The 26013-nt window shown below is 34.1% G+C and overlaps 2 protein-coding genes across 4 annotated transcripts in view; both read left to right on the top strand.

The window, feature by feature from the left end:
* The window catches only part of LOC105325979 (adenosine deaminase-like protein), a 119435-nt gene that overhangs the window by 10891 nt on the left and 82531 nt on the right, over positions 1-26013 (top strand). Inside the window, exon 1 of one of the 2 annotated variants that reach the window (XM_066086591.1) lies at positions 8892-8987. The exons of the other annotated variant lie outside the window; for it this stretch is intronic. The gene's annotated coding sequence lies outside the window, so the exon portion shown is untranslated. Of the gene's footprint in view, positions 1-8891; positions 8988-26013 lie in introns of those variants that run through there. 2 annotated transcript variants of the gene reach the window in all.
* Positions 1-26013, top strand: part of LOC136276006 (uncharacterized) — a 33663-nt gene that overhangs the window by 3181 nt on the left and 4469 nt on the right. Inside the window, exon 1 of one of the 2 annotated variants that reach the window (XM_066086586.1) lies at positions 23214-23365. The exons of the other annotated variant lie outside the window; for it this stretch is intronic. The gene's annotated coding sequence lies outside the window, so the exon portion shown is untranslated. Of the gene's footprint in view, positions 1-23213; positions 23366-26013 lie in introns of those variants that run through there. 2 annotated transcript variants of the gene reach the window in all.

The following is a 26013-nucleotide window of genomic DNA, read 5'->3' as shown; positions in this document are numbered from 1 at the left end:
GTCAAGTTGAGTTATAAAAGATACAGTGCTTTTCATAACTCATACTTTTAATATACCTATTAGAAGTAGCTGTTTCTCTTAACATATCGAATTTTAGTTTTTTCTTTTACTTTCGCATGTTGTGGAAATATTGAACGAAAACAAATGCAAATGTATTGTAGAAACTTTGATCATGTGTTACTGTAAGTTGTTATATAATTTTCAACCATTAAATTAGGAATGCTAACGAGAACTGGAGTACTTGACTATCACTCGTTCATTCCAATCATCGGATTAAATGTTCTAAGTCGAATACTCGCAAATATTATTTTTTAAAAACTCTAGCCCCTGCTTTTAACCACTAAATTTGTACGTTGTATTACGTATTTATATGTAAAGTTTACTTTTAATCTAAGAATTTAAAGGGTTCATACTTCTAAAATAATTATGATCTATATTAATGAAGATTGCATGTTTAGTATCAGACATTCGGCGAGTTCTAATTGTTGCGCAGACAATACGCTTCGCACTACTTTGTTACATGTAACTACGTTATACAGTGACAGCTATACTATGAATGTGTAAATCAATTTCATATTTTGATGCATCTTTCCTGAGATTTAAACTTTTGTACAGTGACATAATTATTCAATCATCTATTATATACAGTCATAATTATTCAATCATACTTAAATTATTTTAATCGGGAAGTACTCTAGCCTCGCCTTCTATAAAAGTAAAGTTAAGCTACATACAACAAAACATTATAAATTATGCTATTTGGTGCATGCTGTAGTTTCGGCATAACATTACCTTATTTCATAATACTGACAGTTTATCACATGCCGATCATTTCTTTAAAAGGAATACTTTGTTTCTGTAATGTTTACCGACGACTTTACAATTACAGCACCTTTGAACTTATATGTGCATATGGCATAGAATCCCGATCCCGATTTAGATAAACCTGTGCTTGCCTGGTTCCCTGAGCTACCCATCACGCACAGGAACTAGGCTAGCTCATGCGCAGGTTGAATTTTCCCCATAGCATCCGGTTTAACCTCGCTTATATATTTTCTGCGTGGACCTCAGGGTCCATGCAATTAGTTAAAAGCATCACAATAAAAAAACAAGACATTTGCTGACAGATATTTCGATAAAATACCTTTTTGATTTATTTTAAAATTATATGCATCAATTACATATAATCATTAGTTTATAAATGTTTTAACTTAAATATACGGTGTACGTGACAGTTACATTCATAAATATGATTTGAAATGGACACACAGTTTGAACCTAATTTGTTCGAGTATAATTGGCATCCCTACATAAAATCTAACGAGGTGTGGGTTTTTTTTGTGGGTTTTTTCTTTTTACATATGAATATAAATCTTTAACATTTTCATGAAAATGAAACATTATTTTATGCCATTGGCTGTCTAATTTAAAAAAATATTAACAATTTAATGCTATGTATTACATTTTAAGTTATATACTATTGCTCTATTTCATTTATTCAAGATTCGAGTTAGAACCTTAAACAAATATATTTTGCATAATTTCAATAAGGGGGAAAATCTTAAAATATACCCTTGGAATCAAACTTTAAAAAAACCCCAGTTTGTTTCTCCTCAGTATAGATGTGATTTAATATTTACATTTATCAATTATCACTACCAAAAGTGCAGATATATCCTATCACAATGTAGCAATATGAAAGTTATATGAAAAATTGTTTCATGAAAAATGAAAACGATAACATTGATAACAAACATGTTTCAAACGATGGCATTAGACACACACATTGTTAGATACAAACCATTTGAGTACATCTCAAAAGTAATTTTGTATAGGCTATTATTATTGGTAGCAATTTATTCAATTAAAATGTTGTTTACCATCATCAAAGTACTGCAGCGGGAATAAACAGATATAAAAATTCGCATTTACATTTTAATAAAATGTTATCGTTTCAATTTACTATAATAGTTTTTGTACTTTACAGAAAGATGGGTGATCATTATATGTCTGAGTCAGTGTATGTTGGAATGTGTCACAAGATAGGGACCCCACAACAGGTGGCCTCAAGGAGAGAAAGATTTGATAATGGTGAGTTGATGGCGAATCAACTAATGAAAAATCAGCTTAAAATTCGTGTCATGTTGAGTGGGAGTCAAAAGGAAGGACTAAGACTACCTGGGTCAGACATCGACATTATGTTTTGGCCAAGTGACTTTCGAGTATTATGGAACTTTTCCCAGTTTGAGTTTCGGACGTTTGGCACACAGATCCCAGTTATCTCTGACTGTTCTGAGAGCCCACCAGGTTTCACTCTACTTCGACTCCCGATCGAAATTCTCCCCTTTATAAAGATTCCGTCCGAAATTTATATTGATGACGCAATAAAATATGTTATGGATGCCTGTATTTTGGCATAATAGTAAATTTCTGCTGTCAAGTTCTAAATACAGGGAAATAAGGAAAAAATATCTTTTCCTGGTTCTTCAACACATGGGCCTTGTAATACTGGGACACTGGGCAGTGGATTAGAGTACGATGAGGTTTATTGTTTCATCAGTGAATTCTGGCCTCCTTCTGCCTTCTCATGGATAGACAGATGCCAAGTATGGCCTCAATCTCATGTTGTCAATGACATCGTCAGAAGTGGATGTCACTTTGTAGCAATAGGTCACAAACTTGGAAAGCAAGTAGACAATGAATGGAGAATTTCTTTCACACAAGCAGAATACAAACTTGTGTATTCAATGAATCATACACAGTTCTTAGCTTATGGTATGCTGAAACTGTTCTTAAAGGAAATTATTAATAATGACGTTAGAGACGAAGATAAACTGCTGTGTTCCTACCACATGAAAACGGCGGTCTTCTGGGCCATACAACAGAACACATTACCTTACTGGTGTCCAGAAAATGTGTTGGTCGGGTTCTGGGTTTGCTTTAAACTCCTTCTAAAATGGGTGTATGAGGGGGTTTGTCCAAATTTTTTCATCCCACAAAACAATATGTTTTTGAACAACATATTTGGTGAAGCTCAAAAAAGATTATTTATGCGCTTGTATGGATTGTATGAGAAGGGCGTTGCATTGTTGCTGTGCAGTTCCTCCATGAGAACTTCTATAATCAATGTGCTTTGCAATCCAAGACGCATGGTCCGCATAGATGAGCAGAATTTGATACCTGAAGTTGAACTTGATATAGAGTTATTTCATGATATGGTGGAAATTGATGTTATCCATCCATCAAGCTTGCGGCAGTGTTTAAAGGTGTTGCGCATTGCTGAACCGTTGATAAATTACACCCACACACAAAGTCAACTCGTCCTGCTACAAAAAGTTTCAAGCACGATTTTTCAGGGTGCCGCATTTTACTTAAACAATATGTACATTGATAAAGGCCTCAACAAGTTTACGTATATTGCTGACAAATTGGCATGTCACTTATTGAAATGTGCAGTCATGTGTGGGTTTTCCTCTGGCATGCTGTACGTTGCAATGCATTTTTACAGGACATGCAGATATAGGAAAGCGGTATCTGTTTTAGAGATGGCAAAGGCAAAGTTGGCACAGCCATGGCTGATATACAAGAGAAATGTAGACCAGGAGAGATACAAATACGCTGTAGGGGGACAGGCGCTACCAATAAAGATGAGAAAGGCTCTAGCATGGGATATCAAACTCAATCATAAAATCTGTTATATTGAAGAGTTAGTACCCGAACAACAGCCTGGAAGGGAAGACCACACCCCTTTATTGTACATCCCACCCTGTGTGTTGTTACACATGCTAGAGTGTTTGTGATATAGACATGTTGACACAATGCGAGCCCAAACAGCTCTAAATGAGCTACAGGTCCTAGTCCACCATGATCAGGGACACTTTGTACCCGAACAACTTAGGGACATCTCATGGGAGATCCTTGGAATATGTCAACAAATCAGAGGAGACCTCCGAGCTGCCATGTTCTCATATGAACAGTCACTCATACAAAAGCCATTCAATAGAATACAATCAGCTACAAGAAAGAGAATCCAAGATATACATACTTTGTCGCGATTGTATAGTGGTCTTTGAGTCAGATAGAACGAAAACACATCTGAACGCTTTGACTGGTTTATCTAGACTAATTTGAACATACACATATTATCATAACGTAACCATGACGTCATACTATGATGACGTCATAATAGCAATGTCTCACAACGTCACATGCACCTTGACGTCTTATAAGATATTTACCAACATACTCCGGGCCGCAAAATGTACAAAATCACAATTTACAAAAATTAAAAGTTCATAATAGGTTCGCGTTGTGTCTTGAAAATATTTCACTTCTCAACTCTGGCTCAGTAGCCCTTTTCACAAAAAAACTTACGATTAATTTTTATCGTAAGTGAAAACTTAAGTTTTTATTCATTTTCACAAAACATCTTATGAGATTCTTACGTGTAAAATTTGTCGTAACTTTACGATAGCACATACCCTCTCGTAAGTATTTCAAAACTGTAAATAATAATCGTATTATGTAACATAAGCAAAAAAAACCAGCAAAATTTAATGTTTTAAGTCGCATCATACCATTATTTCGCATTATATAGCAGTTATTGTTGAAAAAATACACAAATAAATCCTCCAAAAATTTTTACGGCAAATTTTTCTCGTAAGATTTTCCTACGTCACACTAAACACACATTGTGATTGTGACGTCATATTTTGATTTCTACTACACCACACTGATTTCACTCGATGTAAGTGGTATATAATTTCAGTTTTGCATCTTTTTTTATGAGAATGTTGGTTAATTTATATGTTTCTCCTGTTTTATAAGAATTATTAAGTGAATTCAAATCGTTGCTAGGGAAAGGATAACTCGTAAGTAAATTCTTAAGTGAAACCTGTTACGAATGCGTTCGTGAAAAGCACTTAAGATTTCTCGTAAGATATTCTTAAGTTGAAATCTTACGCAAAACCTTAAGTTTTTTTGTGAAAGGGGCTACTGATTTTCATATTTTGGGAAAGTCAGTATGTTCTTGGACCAATTCTCCAAACTTGAATTCGTTGAATGTAGCTCCTGTTCTATTGTGGTAATGTCTCTGATGAATAATGTTTTCTCCAAATGCTCTATAGAAGTTGAATTTCTCCAAGTTGTTATTAGTATATGGATCCAATTTCCATAACTGTGTCATGAAGCATGACTTTTGTTTCATGATCTCCTCTAAAGTAGTAACATTCTTTCCCATCTCCAGATTGATCACTCGTAGTTCTAGTTCATCAAGGTAGTGTCTCAAGTCTGCTGTATCTTTGTTTGCCATTTCCTGTGATGTGGTGAAGGTCTCACTGCATGGTTCTACGTTGGATTGAATTTTCAGCATTTGTGCTTGAAGCTGGTTGTTCAGATCTTCTAGACTCTTCATTTTCTGTTCTAAATCTGAATTTTCTCTCTGGATTTTCTGGATTTTTTTACTCTTGAAAGATGACTTTCTTCTAAGTTTGAAGTTCTCTCTCTTTAAATGCAAAATCTCTGACTTAAGCTTTTCCACCATATCTTCTTGTTTTTGGTCTTCCTTCTCTTCATTATCGACTGTGTTGAAAGCTGACTTTTTTGTCTGATTTGTTCTTGTCTCAGCAGTTTCTCTCTACTGTAGTTTGGTATTCCGTTTGTTTGTCTCCTTGGATATGGATACTTTCTCTTCCTCTTTACATCGATCTCCATTCAGCTGTTTTGAGTAATGTAGTTGGATTGACTACTCTAGTAGAAGTAATTCTGTCTCTTTTGTCCTCTCTAAATTTTTGACTGAGCTCTTAGATGATTGTTTCAGGAAATGCGACTTGTAACATATGCTGGTGTGGTGAGTCTTCTTACAAATCCTGCATTTGAAACGTGACTGACAATTATCAACTTTGTGTTTCCCTAAACAGTTGAAGCATACTCTTTTTTCTTTTATGATGGATATTCTCACTTCACAATCTTGAATAATATGGCAAGTTGTTGGCGAATGGTTCCCATTGCAGAATAAACATAGCTTAACAAACTTTTGTGGCTTGTTAATCTTTTTATTATGATTGACCCAGCAACCAAGTTAGCTGCTGGAATGAATTCCTGGCTTGATCTTAGATTGGTAACCTGTCCAGCATCTTGAATGCATGGTTCTACCTTTACAGCTCTACTTAGTAGTTGTGAATCCCAGATATAATCCTCATCTTTTTTGTCCACAGTATAATGAGTCTTAGGGTTTCCTGGGTTACCTTGTGACATGTCATTGCATTGCGCAAACTCTTGTGCATTTACATTTAAATTGATGGATGTAGATTGATGAACATTCTCTAAAGTCTTGGTAGATGAAGCGCTCTTTGTCAGTTCTGCTAATCTTAGTCTTAAATGGAACATGTACTCAACTGAATCTCTGTTCTCCATTTGGATCTCTTCTTCACTGGATAATTCTTGTAGGATCTGGCTGTTGAGTTTCTCTAACGTGTCTTGTTTTTCCTCCAGTATCGCTATTATAGTTTCTGTATCCTCTGAATTGTTTTCCTCTAAAAAGGATTCTTCCAATTTTCTCAAAAGTCTTGTTACAGCACTTCTTTGTCCTGAACGAACTGCTCTAAGTTTAGAAGTCATATTCTCTCCGTTTGGTCACGGCACCAAAATGTCGCGATTGTATAGTGGTCTTTGAGTCAGATAGAACGAAAACGCATCTGAACGCTTTGACTGGTTTATCTAAACTGATTTGAACATACACATATTATCATAACGTAACCATGACGTCATACTATGATGACGTCATAATAGCAATGTCTCACAACGTCACATGCACCTTGACGTCTTATAAGATATTTACCAACATACTTACTTATACGGATTTTTACTGACTGTATACGAGGCATTTTCGGGTTTTAACAATTACGAGGCGCCTCCTGTGGATTATTAATGAAGGACCTGTCAACAGTTCCTAAATAGTCCCTTGTCTGCCCTGAAATCACACCAAGAGTCACTTAAACAAACTTAATTCATACAGTAGAATAACATATAAATGTTAGCACGGACAGTGGGTCAGTGATGTTGCTGGAAGCTTTTCATTTTTATTTATTCCTAAAAAAAATTTAACTGTATAATGCTTTTTTTTCAATATATGATTCTTAGGTTGTTCAAAATCAGCTAATAAGAGAGTGCAATGCAATACACCTCCAAATATACTATAAAATATCCACACATCCCGATCGAAAAATGAAAAGATTTGATATAAGATTCCGTGATTATATATGTACGTGATGCAGTCATGTCGAATATAGTCTGAGCTGATACGATAATACAGTGTTCCATCATTGTTTACATGTACATTACTCTGTTTACCTCTTCGAACTACCGCATGATTCATTTGCGACAACTGTTTCGATATAATCTTGTTTTATTGTTTTAAAACGCGCTAAAATATACTGACGTATTTTAATGTGTACTGCGTCATTAGTTTCAGAGAGTGGTGATACGGAATCGGAAAACCACAATGTGGTGATCCGAAAAATCGGATCACATTCTGTAAAATTGAGAGTGTCAAGATGGGGAAATTGATGGGTATATAATACAGTGTACCATCATTGTTAACATGTACTTATATACCACATGATTCATTTGCGACAATTGTTTCGATATAACCTTGTTTTACTGTATTTTTGTAGCGTTTTGTGATTTTTAGATTGTTGGATATCTACTATTTGGAGATCTACGATGAATGATTCATAAAGAAATGGTGTTAATTTCATTCGATATGATATTCACACTGCATGCGCGGATCTTAAAAGGGGGGGGGGGGGTGGCAAACACAATTATTCTTTGGACCCCCCTGGAAAAATTTTCTGTATCTGCGCATGCACTGGATTCTATGGTGGCATGGATCTGCCACCACTTGTCAGATAATTTTGCGACTTGTCAAATGATTATGTCGACTTGCCAGATATTTATGCCAACTTGTCAGATCTTTATGTTGAGTTTTCAGAAAATTATCATATTGACTAGAAACTCAATATTTTGTTGTCAAAGCGTGTTAGTGCCACTAATTGTCATTAACTTGTCATCATATTATCTGACAAGTCGACGTAAAGATCTGACAAGTCAATATAATTATCTGACAAGTCGACATCAAGATCTGACAAGTCGACAGAATGATCTGACAAGTGGTGGCAGATCTATGCCACCATAGGATTCATAGTTTACTCCGCCTTTAGAGAAGTAGTGATGATCTTTTAATTGGCTTTTTTCAATGTAAATATTTTATCTGTATTGACGTTTAACAAAAGTGATTTTTTAATTTGTTTCGGATGTATGATTACAGAAGTAACAATACATAATGAACTATCAACCAAGCATACACTGCAGTGTATGTATTCATATATCGCATGTTATGATGATGCATTTTCCAACTGTCTCTGCAATGATTAAAATATTTTTCGTAAAAAATTTGTTTTATTTGGATTTTTAGTACAGGAAATGCAGTCTTGTTTTGTGGGAAGAATCTGTCTGACTAATTAACAGGCATAAATAGCATCGATTCTGAAAGGGCGGACAGACCTACCCCCCCCCCTCAAAAAAATAAAAATAAAAAAATCCTCACAAGCAAAATACCCCCTACATGCTACAATAAGCGACGCGCTGGGAACTCAAAATAACGTCATTGTTCTTCCGAGGTACATTTTTTAACGTTTTTCTTTCTACACAAGCCCCTTTGGAAGAGATGAATACTTATTTCGGAATTAGCTTTTTTGGTGTTTTATTAGAATTGTTTAAGTATTTTAATATTCGAAAGTTGGGGGGGAGGGCTGTCCAGATCCAGACATCTTTAACTTCCTCTAGATCCGCGCCTGCATTACAAGGGGCATTACTCGCGCTCATCAACATGAAAGTGAAAGGAGCGAGGCCTTATCCATGTTCATCTCCACAGGTGTTCATCCTCGAATTCCACCTGCCCACAACTATCTGATTTAGAAAAGACGAAGGTATATAAATTATAAACTTACTGCACGCACTGAATAGAAGTTAACACAATCGATACAATTATAGCTCGAATTTACTTTAAGTTTGTTGATATTTTTTTTTTACAGCACATCAGTACATGTACTTGATTATCTCTTTTCAACCACAGGCACCTGAATTTTTATCAATCAGTCGCTTAACAAGTCATACATTGAAAAATTCTACCACTACTATATGTATTTATATATAGTAGGGGTAGAATTTTTCAATATATGACCTATTAAGCGACTGATTGATAAAAATTCAGGTGCCTGTGTTTCAACGTCCACTCTTCGGTTTTAGAGAATAGAGTTTTTATTGTTAAGGTTCGATCTCATAAATCATCAAACTAATACTAATATTTGTCAACTATATTATATTCTTTCATTTTGAAAAATATATTTTGTATTTTACACCACACATATAGGCATATTTTTCGCCCGTTATCAAAGATGAAAAGCTGGGAATTATGATGTCATAATAGTGACAATTATCAAGTGATTTTTTAAAGGAATAACAGTTATCAGACAGTAATGCTGCTTCTTTTGCAGAGGATAGGGCCATGTAGTTCTCTATAGCATCATCGCAGCATCGACGTTTGAGTTGAAAGTGCGATAGTGCCATGACGATGATGCAATGGCGTGACAATTCGATGACAATGGTGTGATGGCACGATAATGGTGATGACGATGATGCGATGACGCGACAATTCGATGAGAATGGTGCGATGGCACAATTATGGCACGATGATACGATAGTGATGACACAATGGTGCCATAGTGATGATGCGATGCTCTATCGCGTCATTGTTACTTCTTTATCGCATCATCGTCATAGTGCCATCGCACTTTTGACTGTTTTGCGCGTGCACAAGAGAGAAAATGCAATGACGACGCGATAAAGAACTAACGATGATGCGAAGGAGCATCGCATCATCGTTATCGCCATCGGATCATCGTGCTATCGCTTTATCATGCCATTGCATCATTGTCATCGCATTGTCGCCCCATCGCATCATCATCAGCATCGCACTATCGCACCATCACACTATCGGCTCAAACGTCAATGGTTCGATAGTGCGATAGTGAACTACATTGCTCTATCAGGAATACATACAAATGAACGATTAAATTTTTCATAAAACTGTATCTACATCATGGGTCCCAAAAAACTGTATGTCAGTTAACATGTCTGTCTGTTTATGAAATTGTCTTTTTTTCCTTTAATGGCAGAATATGTCAACAGTATTTTATAAAAGTTAATTTGCAACCAGATAGCTATGCTAGTGCGACTTTGATGAGTCAAATATCATGTTTGTGTTGACCTTTGGTGGCCATTAGTACAGTTGTGCAAAATCCCACACATCAAAAAAATGTTTGTATTAATTACACAATACAATGTATAATGAACAATTCTGCTGCAGATGTACATGTTTTACTTGAATCACTCACATTTTTATGCACATCTTTGATACCACTGGTGCTGATCTAGGGAAACAAAAAGGTGTTTACGTTATGATAAGCTTAATATGCTGAATGGCCTGTCAGGACAATCCATTACCGTGTTATTTTGGGTAGAGCTCTCTCTCTCTCTCTCTCTCTCTCTCTCTCTCTCTCTCTCTCTCTCTCTCTCTCTCTCTCTCCTGATGCTGCTATTTGTTCTTGAACTATACCATCAGTTAAATAAATAGTATGGAGAAATTACTTGGACTAAAATATTTTTAGTAAGCCTTATAGGAAAATGGATTGCAAGTTAAACTGCCCCACTTAATTTAAGTTTGTGTGTATGTTGTATGAAAAAGATTGAAATTAAATTCATTCTTCAATCAAGTTATAGAATTTAGATAATATTATTTCTTTACATAAATTTTCTAGATAAATGTCAATGATGGAAGAATTTTGCAAGATGTTACCAAAAGTGGTAAGGAGATTATCCCAAATTAGTATAGCAGTTGTTATCAGTATTACTGTACATTGTAGTATTGCAAGTTATAATTGTAGTATTAATAATTTTGAATACTTAGTACCCAGTAGATATTAATCATGTTATTAAGATGAGGAATCAATTCATTAAACTGTTAGAGATGTGCATTTGGAATCTATAAGCACACGCTCATAAGTAAACCTTTATATTAATGCCAATGTAACAAAAAATAAAAGCATATAAAAAGGAAAAATGCAAGATATTGCAAATGACTTTGATTGCTTAAGATGTACAAATCGCTGTCCTAATTTGAAGATCTGCAGTCAAAGATTTTGCAAATATCATTCTCCTTAGTAGTTTTATTTTTAGCCGGGCTCTGCTGAAAACAGAGTCCTGGCTGTAAGCAGGCAAATCGCCGATGTTACTATAAACAGCACAACTTCAAAAGTAAACAAACAAGAGGCCCATGGGGCCACAACAATCACCTGAGCAACAATGGGCGTTCAAAAGATATTGTGCCATATGGTCCCTCAGTAGAATAACAAAAACAAATATTGTAATGTATTTTACACTTATTTTTGCATACACGTTATCTTTGACATTGTACCTTCATGAAATACTATTTTGTTTACCATGATAAGAAAATCCTACGCAAGATATAAAACTAAACATTTGGTAGGGGTACACTGTTAAGTTGTTAACTTCCAATGCCCTATATTTTCGTTCTGCACCACCCCCCCCCCCCACTTTGTAAAGCGATCAAAATATATGAGAGCATATAGGTATATTTTTATCATCAATTACTTACTAGTTATTGTATTTAAAAAAAAATAATAGTTATTGTTTTTTATTCAAAAAATCCTACATGCATAGATGTGAAGAAGAAAATTGTACCTGAATGTGCTCAATTCCTCAAATTAAAAACATTCAAAAATTTTATTTGTCTTCTCCATTATAATAAAACGCCTGTTATTTACTTCGCGTACAAACCAGGATAATTTTCCGCTGTGATATTTTCTTAGGAATAGCGATAATTACTTTATCCCCGCAACAGAAATGTGTAAGAACTATGGAAACTGTTTTAAAGATGTCGTTTTCAGACGGGGTCACGTGACCCCGTCTATTGGTTTACTGTCATCCAAAGTCTCAAACCGGAAGGCACGCTTAGAACACATGAATTTAGTATACACGTAAGAAAATAGTGCAGAAAGTTTTCATGCATTTCAGTAAATATGAATTATAAAAACACGCATTAAATCTTTTTAAGTCTTTTGTGGATAAACAAAATTTTAGAAAATGAACAAATAGTTTTATTGATCAAAACGTTCTTGCTTTGGTTCAAATGTGGAATGAGTTACGTAACTGAATGCACAGCGCCGTTGACGATTCAGTTGGTGTACGAGCTCATTAATCAATATAAGAGGTTGACGGTGGAATCGAAATTAAAGTTCCCAAACGCAATGTGCCATTTTTGAAAAGTTGTGAATTTTATTTTGACAATTTTTCACCTTAATTCTACCAAACTTCATGCGCAAGCCGAAGTTAAAATCGGGACGGGTTATACACAGGTGTTTTACAAATTAAATTGGTGTTTCATTGGCTTCCAGTCTACTTGCGGTATGACTGCTGTTCGTCTCGAAAGGAATTTTCTAGTTTTATAGATTTGAAAAGCAGTTGACTGAATTCAGAGTATGATTTTTAATGAAACGAACGGTTGTATGGAAGTTCGTGTAGTTGATGCACGAGTTTACACAAAAAAGTAGTAAGCGAATTTATTTTGCCTATTAATTTTATATGAATCGCTGCAAGAAATTCGCGACAGACAAGTCGGTCTAAAAAATCAAAATAGCTACCGTGACGAACTTTCTTATTGTTATAGCACTTGAAATAATCTTATTGTAAAAAGAAATATCTAAGGTCAGGTCCCTGTGTTTGTTATCGGTATACAAATGTTAATTGTGTTCGGTTATTCACCTGTTTGAGAGTTTTCGGAGTTTTTATTAACCTTGTATAACAGATACCGTCCGACTTGTGGATTTTCCCTTGGATCACAAAATTAGATAAATCTAATTATTTAAACTATCTACCGAAATATAGTTGTTTTGATTTTCCCGGTTACAAGTAGTTTTAAAAAAATTTTCTTGGTGTCTTATCTTACATAAAATACCGTTGTGTCAATTTTCAACAATTATGAAGAACAGTCCCGGCCGGGATTTAGTATAATTTAGACGAAGTATCAGACAATTGGAAAAAGCCGAATTTTAACATACTAGATTGAAAGAACTAATTCAAACTCATAATTTTTGGAACATATTTGTGGAAAATGTGGACTATTACAAATTCATACTTTCAAGACCCCGTCTTTCAGTACTCTCAGTACTTTGATTATTTACTGGTGTCTGAAAAACTATCAAAATTGATGTAGAGTTCACATTATTTATTGTATAAAGGGGGGGGGGGGCAGAGAGTAGGTATATACAGAATATCATTCTTTTATTTTGTAAAGTTTGTACAAGTATTTAACATACTCTAATTCATATAGAATTTCTAATGTTCAACCAAAATTTCAGCGTCAATCGTAGAATTATAAGCAAGATACAGAGCTCACAGTTCGCCTAGGTTTGAGTCATATTTTGTTCACATGAGTTTATTACATTCAGCTTAAGATTTTTAACTTGGTATTTCCTATTCAGCATTTCAAATGGAAAAAAAGAATGGCCTAAGATTTTATATTCTTTTATTCACTCAAGACCAGTTCACTGGTATTTGAGATTCAAAATCAGTTTATACAAATGTACACAAACACAGTCAATGATCACATGTACAGTAGGAGTAATAATGACGAAAAAATGTTAAGTTTACAATACAATAAGTTGTTAAAGATGGTTTCTTGAAGAACAAACTTTGAAAATTTTCTTAATAAATATTGATAATTTTTTTACTTTTTTAATCTTTAGTTTTTAAGATCTGTGTACAAACATAGAATTGTGGACAAATCTCTGTATCTTGCTTATAATTCGAAGCTTAACACTCAAATATGGTTAGTAAATAGAAATTGTAAACAATTAAACACAAGAAACATGCACTATAACAAATAAAGAACACAATTTATTTTTTCGAAATGAATCATATATATACATGTATATACCTACATATTTCCGTCAGCGATTTTTTTTTGGATACATCAGATTTTGCTTAACTTGCGCAGGTAAACAGTTAACTGTTTGATTTACCGAAGTCTCTGTTTGATTTTATACGTAAAAATCACGAAATACAGACGATAGTTCCCAGGTTACAAAGCATAAATAATGAAAACGAAACGAAAATCAGAACAAGCTAACACCAATGTCATGTGTGAAAACTGTCAACGCATTGAAATATTTAGCCTCAATTTACTTCACAAAATCGGCAACAATATATTTTGCATGTTTCAAAAATTTCCCTCCACAAGCGAACTGTTGCACAACAAGCAAATTCATCATAGTCAGATCAAACATTTTTCGTATAATGTCATGGCTGCTTTAAACAAAGAACCTCGTTTTAGAAGTATGGAATACGAGTCTTGGTAAAATGGGCATGCAAACCCGGGCCGTGGCAAAATAAAAGCCGGGGCAGATCGGCAATCGTCAATTCCAAATACACATTATCTTGCAGCAATATTTACAGCGAATACAAATATACTGGTCCATCAAATATCCTGAAATTTTAATGAGATTGGCAGATAATAACTGCCAATATTTTGTTTTGCCCAGGCCAAGTCATGCCTACCCATTTTACTGGATGCCGAACCCGAAGCTATTAAACTGATTGAAACACTATTATTATTTTCGTAATAACTCAGATTTGAAACAGAATTAGCCCTTAATTTTTGCAATTTATATTTTCCTTCCAATAAGGATTATTTATGCTAAACTACGTTGAATTGGAATCAGTAGTTCTAGAGAAGTAGATTTTTAAAAATGCACCCCCCCCCCTTTTTTTACAATTTGAAGGTTTTTTCCGCTTTGAATACAGATCGGACTTTTTTTCTGCAATTTATATTCGCCCTTCCATACGGATGCTTTTTGCCAAATTTGGTTGAAATTGGATAAGCGGTTTTAGAGAAGAAGTTCAAAATGTAAAAAGTTTACAGACGGACAGACAGACGGACAGACGGACGCGGACAAAATGTGATCAGAATAGCTCATGTGAGCTAAAAACCGAACAGCGTCCAAGTAAAAGCTTCTGCTATGCCAAATAGTTACACAAAGAGCCACATTTTGTCTAGTCTCGCATATCCCAGACTCTCGCTTTCGAGAATCTCACATGAGCAATCCTCGAGAGAGTGAGTCTGGGATATGCGAAACTACATTTTGTCAAAAGTGTTTATTTGTTTGGTTTGTTTTTTTGTTTTTTTTATTTCAAGAGAATTGTCTTTTTTAGTTTTCTTATCAACTATGTGTTTTAAAAACAAGACTGCATTTTAGACACATACAATGCACTTGAATCTCTATTTACTACTTTGCCGCGCATTGAAGAAATGGGGATTGAATTTATAACACTTGTTGCAAAATTCAAGGCAGCAACTCATGAACTGTCGAAATTGTTTCTACTACACAGAGATATTTTTGTTTATAGTGACTGTCGCTTACAAAATTTGGTCACACACTGACGCTTTGCCGGCATTAATAGCATGAGAGGGAGAGGTTCATTTGTCCATGTCACCAGGCTCTACCTTTAATTTAATTAGAGGTCCGTGTTTGCTCTGTACCTGTTCTTGGGATTTTGTGATCACTGTTGTGTCCATTTGAAACATCCGGCAAATTTTTCTATTTGTGCACGCATTGCGTCTTGCTTTACTTCTTTTACAATGCAAGAACAACCTCATTTAAATCTTTCATTAAACGTAGATTACTAAAAATGTTTTTCTCCTTTTGCCTAAAAAAAATTATACAGTTACATACATATTGATTCAAATCAGGTTTTCTTCAAACATGCGTAAGAATATTAATTGGAAGTATAATTTGCCTACTAAACGTAATGCTTATTCATGCCGTGCTATTTCGGAAATCAACACAACAGTTCTCTTTGTAGTTTATTGCATACAGTGTAATAGTTTCGTATTACATTAACATGGCTGACCAATTATATCACATGCCGATCATTCCTTTAAAAGGAATACCCGTTTCTTTTTCTTTTTTATTTTGAGCACTGTTCGTTAAGCACATGCCATTCTGAAGACGGACGTGCGGATGTACGCATTCTGGATATTTAAATAAAATGTTAATTATAAGGAATCTATGATCTTCAGCAAGAGGCCTTATGTGATCAATATTATATATTATTCATGTTATCAATAAAAAATGATGACAATCTAATAGATTCCTTTAGTTCCACTTTTCAGAATCGTATGCATTCTATAAAAAATAAAGGGCTGCAATCAATTACCAGGTAAAAACTGACGAAATAAGATACAAATACTTCGACACATGTTTTATTAATACCGGAGTTTATTATACCTGGATGATTTCAACGAAGGTCAGCGTGAAAACTTTAAAATAAACATGTACATCACGGTAATGCCGATTAACGTTGCAATAAACACTGATTTAATAATAATATTATACATTTCATATTTTGAGAAAAACGTATTGGCCTCTGTCTTCTAAACATCTCCCTAGTACTCATTTGATGCAATAAACTTCTCAATTGAAGATATATTTAACATTGTACGCTTTGTGAGCTGTGTGAAACATTCTACACTCTGATTAAAGGGGCATGGTCCCGATTTTGGTCATTTTTTCGATTTAAAAGTTTACAATGTTTCATCAAGGCATTCTAAATAGGCAACCCAAAATTTGAAAATGATTTGTTCAGAGCTTACAATTCTTTGCTATGTAAACACAACTTTTGTTTAAATTTTGAATGTTAAACTGAAAATTCCAGTTTAAGTTCTAAAATGAATGTGTTAAACGTTAGAAACTGTTTATTGCTTGAAAAAGAATTTTTACTGGTATATTGAACCTACATGTATGTAAAAAATATCAGGGCACGAGCCTGTTTACATGACAAAGAGTTGTGAGCTTTGTATCTTGCTCATAACTCTATGACTGACTCTCAAACTTTACGTGATCATTAAGGTTTTCCGCTCTCAGCGGAAAACCTTACTATTATTCTGAAAAATTTTCAAATTTCTTATTATTTCTTTTTTTCTTCTAGACGCCAACTTTGATCCTTAATATTTCGCTCGTTTGTTCACCGATTGTTTTGAAATTTTCGGGACTGATGGCATGCCGCGTGATGTTGTCGCTGCCTATCCGGTTTTGAGTTATTCCCCTTTTAGTAAAATTTAACGACTTCGTTTGTCCAGTGGGTTTAGCTTTAACGATGACTGGCAGAGTCTCAATGATGGGCTGGTTTGGAAGCTTAGACATTGAATTTGTGCGAGATATATTTTATTTATTATTTAAATGCAAATTAAAGGGGTGGTATAGATGTTGAAACAAAGGTAAGAAAAAAAATCAGAACAATTCGCGTATTTTCTGTGTTAGTTTTCTACCTGATAAAAATTTGTTATAACATGTATCTTAAAAGTTCTTGGTCTTACCCAGACCTTTCATTCGGTATACCGAAAAAGGGGCTGGCCCTTATAATTAGGGAGTTAGAGGTGTCCAAAGTTTCTTGTCAATAACTTAAAAAGGAATAAACATTTCTAATGCATTATTGAAGCAAAGTTGTAAAGAAATTAATTTTGAATCCTTCTATAGTATTCAATTTAATGTTTTCGTAATTTATAGTCAGTATTTGCATAAACAATTGTTGTCAGTTCGGTCCATTTTTTGTGGGGGTGTGCAAGTTTATGAGGTTATGAAAGGGCTTCTTGTAATGCACTAAATGATACATGTAGCGCGCAAAACTAATTCAACATAAAATTCCCAAATGTTTTTATACATTTTCATTTCATATAGATAAACCTCTTTGACCTTATTTTTGTTGTTTGTTTCATAACTGTGCCCCTGTCTATATTTAGATGCATTACGAGACTCAGGTAACCGATCGATAGGAGAGTCACTAGCTGTATTCAGGCCGTCGCCTAGACGACAGTGCATGTGCTTATAGAGCTGGACGTACACGATTAACGCCCCACTGTGTTACTGTAACAGAGACATTTTGAATTGTTTCAGTACTTGGAGATGTGTTAATAAAATGGTTCCAATGCATGGTAATTAAACTCAACTTTTCTACAATACGTATACACGGCCGTCATATAAAGCACAATGTGTATTACTGACATGACAAATGTACGCTGGCAATTTAAACGAACGCGGGATTGCTCCCGATAGAACAATTCTTTTAAAGCAAAAAAAAAAAAAAATACTGATTTGCGATGGATATAATATAATTATCATTGTGGAGATGATTTTAAAAAGTGAACTTAATATTCGTATACGATAATATTTGAATCCAAAGCCGCTAGTTTTAAGTTACGGTTATTAGGGATATTAATTATGACTTGCCCCGCGTTTCAGGTTTTTTACTTGCAAAACATCTACAAACGAAAATACCAAACAACCTTCAGCAGCAACTTATAAATTATTTATTCCATACACAATTCTAAAGAGGTAATTAAATAAATTTTATAAATGCTTTATACTCGTATTCGCTATCTTCCATAGAAAAAAGTGGCATGGTAAAAATGTTGTTCAATGTTCATCAAATACGCTGTAGCCTTAGCAATCGAAAATAATTAACAAACTGTATATTGATAGATTGACATATCAACAAACATTCAGACCCGCAATGTGTTTTCTTACAAGTTCTATAAAACGTAGACTCAATGACTGAATTCTTTACCGTTTTCCGTCTGGGTTATTTTGAATCACGTGTGTACGTTATGTGTAGCCATATAGATGAACACTTTAAGTGTTTATTTTTTAAAAGAAATTGTGTACACGCAGAGCAATGCAATGCTAGGACAATAAAATTCCAACATGTATATGGTGAGGCCGGTCAGACTGATACTGGTTCTGCTTGTTCTACAAATAGCGAATGTAAGACGAAGTATTTGGGTGTTATATTTTAAACAAATATAAGTATTGCTTTCTTAAAAGCATGCATTACTCAAACAAAGTATTTTATTGGAGCCATTCTTAGTTACCTTAGCTGCATATATGTACCGCTCGGTCTGTATCCCGGAAAAATTGACTACCATCCGAAATTTTTCATACAAGGTCTACAGACTTGCAGCGAGCATTACCTTTAAAAATGCATTTTAAAATTTGCCGCTGTTTATAAATTCATTTAAAAGACGCGCAGAATCAAGTGGTAATACGGGATTTATGACGTCTATTTATATTGTTTTCATTAAAATTATTTCATTATTTCAAGCTTGTGGGTGGAATGAAATCAGTTTCACATGTTATATGACATAAAGATGTCCTCTCCCCACTTTTTCTCGAAGCAACTATTTTTATAAAATTTACATAAAAAAATTGAATTATCATGGAGTTGCCCCCCCCCCCCCATTTGGGTAGCATGTTAAAAAAAATGGTATGAAAATCATGAAATTATGAGTGAAATTTTGAAAATTTTGGAAAATTCAAAAAAAAAAATTCTTTTTTTGCTTGTCAAGATTTGTTGGATGAGTCTGCCCTCCCCCCCCCCCCCCCCACTTTCAAAAACGATGCTACGTGCTTAGAAATTACTCATTTCATTATTCCCCTCTTTTATAAACAAAACAAACTAACAAATATAACCGATCCAGATAAATATAATTACATGTATCAAAAATAAACTTAAAAAACAAACTACACATTCATCCTTCACCCACAATATTGCCTTTTCGATATTTGTCATCGTTGTAGACCGTGTAACAATCTGTTAAGTAGGTGCTTGCACGAAAAAGAACCCCTTGCTGATCTACATTTTCATTAACGCATACAAAGAAAAAATATATTTTGATTTATTTTTGAATTTCTTTTGATGTAAAAAAAAAAGAGAAGAAATTGGTTCCCAGTCTGTCTTTATGCCTGTTAATCCAAGTTCATTTGAATATTCTTTTGTAATTTAAAAAATGCGATGTAAATTTTTTTCATGCAATATTGTGGATAAAGCAATGAAGAGTTGTTTCTTGAAATTTTATTAGACCATAAAATTGTATAATGCTAACATTGAAAATTGAGCCCGATTTCTTTCTTTTTTTTAAGGTAAAACTTTATTGATTTAAAAATGATTCTTTGAGACAAGCAAATTGACATAATCAATAAGAGTTTGACAATCTCTAACTGCAGGTCTGTAGCTTTTAGTCAGAAAAAGAATCGGATGGACGACCTAGGACACAGATCGTCCATCCGAATTTCTTGAAAATTGCCATTATTTTCGTACGCGGACGCAATACTCACCGAGACTAAATGGTTCGTATCTTAAATTTTAAGTTTTAACTGCTTTGAAAGGTAATATCGGTTTTCTGATAATTATGAACATGAATAATTAAATAAAAATGGTTAAAATTTCAGTAAAATTACCGGCATCGGTCTTCTCCGTGCGCGGATCTAGAAGGGGAAGGGTTCCAGACCCCCCCCCCCCCCCCCCCAGCGAAATTTCTTTCAATTACGTGTACATTATAAACTTACCAAATATGCCTCGGACATCCCTTGGCAAACTCAAATAACCGTCTGACCTTTCAACCCCCACCCCGGAAAAATTTTCTGATCCGCGCATGTTCCCCCTCCTCGAAATACAAAATTATTCTTCAAAACCCCTTGTAGAATTTCCAGGATCTCCGCATATATACTAAGAGATTCATTGGCGCTTGCGTTCGATAAAAATGCGTGTAAAACGTTTGCCAATGGTCTTTTTACCTTCGTACCGGGCATAACCACAGTCCCACTCTGTGAATAAAATGCGGCGAATCAAACTAGAGACAACGTGTTAAGATCTGTATTTGCTTATAAACATGTAGTATCACAGTGCAAAATGCACTGTTCAATTATGATATTTTTTTTACTTTACTTGTAAAATTCAACATCTGTTTCGTAATTTTTTCTCACAGTTTATTTCTTACATACTGTGGAATCATTTAAATTCGTGGGGGCCAATTTTCGTGGATTATGACTTTTTTGCTCATTCGTGGAGATGTAATTTCGTGGATGCGTCGGTTAGTGTTTCAGCAACAAAGATAACTCTTTCTAAAAATGTTTTCGTTGAGGATTTAAATTTGTTGTTGAGGGCTACCCACTAAAACCACGAAAATTGAACCACCACGAATTTTAATGATTCCACAGTAGTTACTTTTTTTATTTCGTGATTGACACTTTTCAGACTTTATATGTGATTTCAAAGAGACAGAGTCATGTCTCAAGGACTGTTAATCTCTTAAAACAACATTGTGCAATTATCAGATTTTCATTTCTTGGACATCAAAGACTCATTGAGTTTTATTTTATATCTGTGAACCTTTCACTCAGCTTACTTATATCATTACCTGTCAATTGCAATTTATACTCATTGCTAAGATTCTTATAAATAGTTATGTACAATTGTCAATGCGCAATCTGGAATACGGCGGCCAGCCCCGGCCACGTCCGACTCTCCCAGAGTCTTAAGTCCGGAGGCCACTTCTGGCCATATCCGACTTGTTTGTAACATGTCTGTCTGTTAAATTGTTATAATGTTGCCATCGTTGAGTCTCGTCCAATAATGTGGAATCCTGCATCAATTGCCTGTTTATTTCTCTGGAACTGTATACTGGTGGACCTTCAGGAAAACGGCAAACCTACCCTTGTTTTTAACTTACGGTCCACAGCGCGCCCCAACCTTTTACCTTATACACTTTACGCCAACATTCCTTACCCAGTTCGTACTGCACACGACCGATGCAGATCCATGCAGACGAATTCTCTATCACCGTAAAATCTACGCGGTCACAGAAATATACGCGGGTATGATAAGGCAACTAACAGCGATCAAATTCCTCTGATCGATATGACGTCACAATAAGCAGCATGATGTCATATTTCACTCAGAAACATGTCGATTTTAACTTTATCTCTGGTTTAAATTATAAAAACTACAGACATAAAATATCACTAAAAACTCTTCTAGCTGAATATATCTTTGATTTCTCTCTATTACGTATAATTATCATTGATGACGTCACAAGCATGTTTAATAGAGAAGATCATGTCGGGAGACAAATCATCGGAATGCAGTGTAAACAATGCCGAAATAAGACTTATTTAATACAGATACCTAAGATTTAGATGAGTGTCAGTTAGGATATAATCAGGATAATACAGGCATGGATATTTTGTTTAATCAGCGAGTGTTATAAGGTAAGCAGATCGACATTAATATGGCTTGACCAGCCTTTCCTCTGTCAGTGTGTACAGAAAAAGGCAAAAGTGTAACACTACCCCGGATATTATGAAAGATGACTTTGTTAAATATCAACGGTGTATGACCTAAACTACTTGAAAAGTGCTGCTAGAATCCTGTGAATTATTGTTTTAAATGAAATATACGTAATATTTTTAATGAAATTATAGAAGTTGAGAGGGTTTCCGATAAATATTTACAATATTTATTTTATGCGATTAACAATAGGATTCTAGCAGTAATACTAATAAACCTGAACTAATTGACGATCGAATTATTGTAACAAACAGACAAATGAACTTCGGGGTAGTGTTACACTTTTTGATTTTTTGTTAAGGTAAAAAATTGATCTATTTATAACTGTCACGTGATACCATGGCACGGCAGCTTCAAAGATCGAGTCGATTCCGAAGTAGAAAAATAATATCTTGGTGAACACGTTCACTTGGTATTAATATAACACACTGTTTTCATAAAAATAAACAGTTTTCAAATAGATCATAATTTTGACGGTCATTAAACTAAAAGTTGCCTTAACCTACCCGCGTAATACTTTGTTTCTCAGTGTTTACACATCTAATATTGTACTATGGTCAGCTATCAATTTTTTGTAATCCGTCACAAGTATGACGCAGCTACGACGGAAAACCTAATCGTTGCTTGCAAAGAGCTCGTCTCTAGTTAGAAATACATTCCTAAAGCATTGTAAATAATGAAAATATTAAAATTGAATTTGACCAAAATCGTGACCATGCCCCCTTTAAATCAGCTACAAAGCTTCATCCCCGCTCTCTCTCTCTCTCTCTATCTCTCTCTCTCTCTCTCTTTCTCTCTCTCTCTCTCTCTCTCCAAAATGTCATTTAAATAAAAGAAAAATAATACGATTATTTTTAGCCTAAACATCGTGGATTCTCATATTTCTGAGTTCTGCGAAAATGCGTCATCCCGAAACCGAAACTCTACACGCATGGATCAACAAATATAAAGCCGATACGGCTTAAAAAAGAATTGGTCGGTGTTTCTTTCAGCAAGTACAACACCACTAGGGATTAACGCCAAGAAGCTTGAGAATCTTATTCCATAGGTATGTAATTTGTTTTTATACATAGGCATGTAGTACTGTGGAATCATTATTGTTCTTAGAGGAGGTGCAATGTCCGTGAGTTTGTGGGTAACCCTTGCCCAGAATTTTATATACATAATATAACTTCTACCAACGAAATTACGTCCACACGAACCAGGAAATCTTTCGCTTCCCACAGACAATGATTCCACAGAAAATATTAATGTTTGAATCATGAAATTTAAATGAAATTTCAATATCAAATGTGCATCCTGTAAAATGTAATGTCTTGCAGCTATTGTGAAACAAATCAAAATTAGATGCCTTAATAGTTATGTAAAAAGAAGAATATTTGACAGATAAGAAATTTAAACTCAAATTCTCAGTTCCATTATTATTATTTTGTATCTGTTTTTGTTGTTCATTGTTGTATCTGCATGTATATTTTATTTCTTTTTGATTTGTGTTGTTTTATTTTCGATTGGATTCTTTATGTTCCGAGTCTTTTGATTTGAGTTTGTCTTTATTATTAATATAAGTTTGTTATAAAGTATCTAAAAGATGATATTAGAAAGTGAATAAATAACCTGAACCAGTTTATCTACAAAACTGCATGGCGTTTGTGCTCGATATTTTGACTTTATGTAAATCATCTACTGTTTTGTACTTATGTAATTCTAATGATCCAGCAAAATGTGTTTGTCATTCTTATAGTCATAAGCAAAAAAGAGTTCAGAATTCTTAATTCCATCTTAATTTACCTTTTAAATAACAAGACAATATATGATTTTTACAACTGAAGGCAACACGTATTAATTTCATATGTGCAAGAAATCTTTCCTTGAAGTGTTGTGAAAACGCAAAATACGTCGTTTGGCAAATTGTACACTTGTAGATTAACAGTATTATAAAGTTCCTTCACAACGACGGGGACAGTACTAGAACGCTGATCCAGGGGCTACAAAAATTAAAAATGATTTTTTTGACGGATTTTGACGAAGATTAATCTGAAAATCCTGATAATATGCTTTGATATTATAAAGTTGCCAACAAACGATCAGTTACCACTGGTGGAATAAAATTATGTAATTTACATGAAGAAAATAGGATCCTGTACGAGTTTATAAAACCGCCTACAGTTTGGGTCATAGAAAACATCTGAAAAAATAGTGGGTTTTTTTCAGGTGAAAACACAACCTAATTGCATGCAGATACTTAATTTCTGATCGTAAACATCATTTAGACTCAAATTTCTGAGTTCCACGAAATTTGAGTCTAAATGATGTTTACGATCAGAAATTACATCATCCCAAACCGAAATTTTACACGCAAGTATGAACATATATAAAGACGAGACGCCCTAAGAGAAAGAATTTGCCGATGTTACTTTCATCAAGTACATCACAATAGAGTAATGGTTAAGAACATTGAGAACCTTCTTATTTAAAAATCACATAGGTATGGTCATTATACATCTAGTAAATGAAGTTGAATGGACTCCTAATAGCAAGGGTGGATTTTGTAAAATATGATGCATATATGATATTTATTGTAGTTATGTAAAACAAGTTAAAATTAGATATCTCAAAAGTTATGAAAAAGAAGAATCTTTTGTCAGGTTTTTACATTATCAGTTATTCAAATTCAAATTCTCGTTTTGATTATTGATACAGTTAGAATTTCATTTCAATTTATTTCTACTTTTGTTTCAATTTTTAAGGTATATGTTATATTTATATTTGTTCATGTTGGTTGGCATTTTCTAATTTCGATTTGATTTGTTTTAGTTCCGGAACCTTTGTATGAAATCACATTTTGATTAATATGATATTTTTCAAGGTTTCTAAGAAATGCTAATAGAAATTTTAAAAATAATTTGAACCTGGCTGGTTATTTCAAAATAGCGTTTACTTACAAAAACCCATCAGATAACTTAAGTGTATATACATACCTAAATAAACTCTATATATGACTTTAACCAGACCATTTCCCCAAAAAAGGATTTATTTTATTCGTGACTATTTTTCAGTTTAAATTATTCGGAAAATTCATCAATACCTTTATCAATTATTGAGTACTTTTCGTTTGTCAAAATTATTTGAAATCGCATTATGCATTATTAATCCGTTTGTAAGCGTATATATAGCAACGTTTCATTGCATTTATTTGTAGTGGAAAAAAACTGTGAAGTTCGTGCTATGTCCTCCTGGTAAAAATTTGCAATGTCAGAATTAATTCTACGTTTCTGAATAGCAATAAAGAAAAATGTTGATTTAAAAGAAACGATATTGTAATAAATGAACATGTTCCCTTAAAGGTTTGTTTATCAATGCAATCAACATGTTGATTTTAACATTTTATATCATCTTGAGGTACAAGTTGAGCTAATTCAATCCAAATGAAATAATTAATCATCTGAATTTTTTTGATTTTACAATCTTGCGCATGCGCATTACATTCACGCTAAATCACGGGAGGCTCTTTTTTATGTTTCAAAATCAAATTATTCTATTTTCTCAAAAGAAACTAGAAGCTTCTTTTTTTGGTCACTTTTATCCATTTGTTACAATCTGTTCTATCAGTGGCCCTGTTGTGTTTTTGGGCGGCTAATACATGCATATTGGTCTGATTAAGTTATTATTTTTGATAAAAGTACTTTGGCAAAGGCG

This window comes from Magallana gigas, chromosome 6 (assembly GCF_963853765.1).
Source record: "Magallana gigas chromosome 6, xbMagGiga1.1, whole genome shotgun sequence".
In the NCBI taxonomy this organism is placed as follows: Eukaryota; Metazoa; Mollusca; class Bivalvia; order Ostreida; family Ostreidae; genus Magallana; species Magallana gigas.
Note: the sequence above shows the minus strand (reverse complement) of the source record. Positions and strands in the feature narration are given on the sequence as shown.